Raw genomic sequence first — 1,811 nt, 5'->3', positions numbered from 1 at the left:
GATATATATAATATACAGCAGGTTTAAGGGATTATCCATGACACAAATATTTTAAAGTAGTGACAGCCTGATGTCTAAAACCTGTTGGCGCACATACACACACACACACGCACTCACACACACACGCGCGCGCGCGCACACACACACACGCGCGCGCGCACACACACACACACACACACGCGCACGCGCACACACACACACACACTCATACTGTTATACCCTCTGTGTTTAGCTAAATGTCTTGTTTCAGAAAAGACTTTGAAAACAATTCTCAATAAATATAGTGAGTCAAATCATTTATATTTTCATTTTTATTGTTTTAACAGTTCACATAGTTTGGTAGTAAATTCAGATCAAGTCCAGATCAGAATGTCACGGGGGCTGACAGAAATAAGGCCGATACAGTGTGTCTCCATTTCTTTCTGTCTGACACATGGTGAAATATCAATAATCACATTCACTTACAAGTCAATAAGTTGTTTGTTTGTTTATTTGTTGTAAAGATTATTTGGGGGAATTCTGTATGCCTTTTTTGACAGTTTGGAGAGACGAGATGAAATGGAGTAGAGAGGGGTTTGACATGAGTCTTTTCGGCTTCATGGGGCCAACAGATAGTACCATATCAATAATTAAATTAAATTTTAAAGACAATTTACAGACTTCAATAAGTTATCTGCACATCTTTAACTGTGGGAGGAAACCGGAGCTCCCGGAGAAAACCCACGCAGGCACAGGGAGAACTAACTCCACTCAGGAAGAAGCCCAGAACATGTTGCTGTGAGGTAGCAGCGCTAAGCTAAACACTGCACCACTGTGCCTACCCAACTAAGGTCAATGTGTTTCTGGGTATTACTTTTGTTTGTTTGTTGTGAAGATTATTTTTGGGAATTTTTCATTCTTCGTGACAGTTCGGAGAGGCAAAATGAATTCGAGAAGAGAGAGGTTTATGCCATGGATGAGTCCTTTCGGTGTTATCGGGCCAACAGATAGTGCCATATGATATCAATAATTCAATTCACTTTTAAAGACATTTTACAGACGTCGTAAAGTTATCTGCATATCTTTAACTGTGGGAGGAAACCGGAGCCCCCGGAGAAAACCCACGTAGGCTCTGAGGTAGCAATGCTAAGCTAAACACTGCACCACTGGGCCTACCCAACTTTTTTTTATTTATTTTTTTAAGTGAATCTAAATTAATCCAAGGTCCAAAAAAAAGAAATGTCCCAACTGGCACGCTTGGCCAGTAGATTAGTGTGTCAGTGACTTGCCAGACAACTTGCCCTGTATATCATTCTAGTGGCAGCATGGCCAAGGGTTAGGTTGAACCCTGTTTTAACGCCTGAAGATGGAAGCCACCGCATTAGATATTCGGCGGGCAAATTTGATGATCCTGTCCAATGGTTTTGCCCGCCGGGCTTTAACTGGTTCTTTATAGTGATTGCACCGTAGAAGAATCACATGATCACCAATTTTTCCAATGGCTGGAGCAATGTCTTGGTCAGGGACATTCGCAGTTGCTTTTTTTGTCTTCTTTTTTTGGGCCTTTTTGGTCTTTTTTGGCCGGTTTGGAGAGACATCGATTGCACGGTGGCGAGGTTCGGGCAGGATTCGAACCTGTGGACTGCTGCTTCTGAGGACAGGCTTACCATTTTTCAAGGCAGTGGCTTGAGCTCTGTCCTCGTAGGTCTCATTGACAGTTGTTTCCTTCTTATTTTGGGCCTTTTTCCTCCTTATTGGCCGGTTTGGAGAGACAGAGATTGACTGGTGTGGAGGTTCGGGCAGGATTCGAACCTGTGGGGCGATCCAGTCAA

Source organism: Ammodytes marinus (genome assembly GCF_949987685.1).
Source record: "Ammodytes marinus genome assembly, chromosome: 10".
In the NCBI taxonomy this organism is placed as follows: Eukaryota; Metazoa; Chordata; class Actinopteri; order Uranoscopiformes; family Ammodytidae; genus Ammodytes; species Ammodytes marinus.
Note: the sequence above shows the minus strand (reverse complement) of the source record.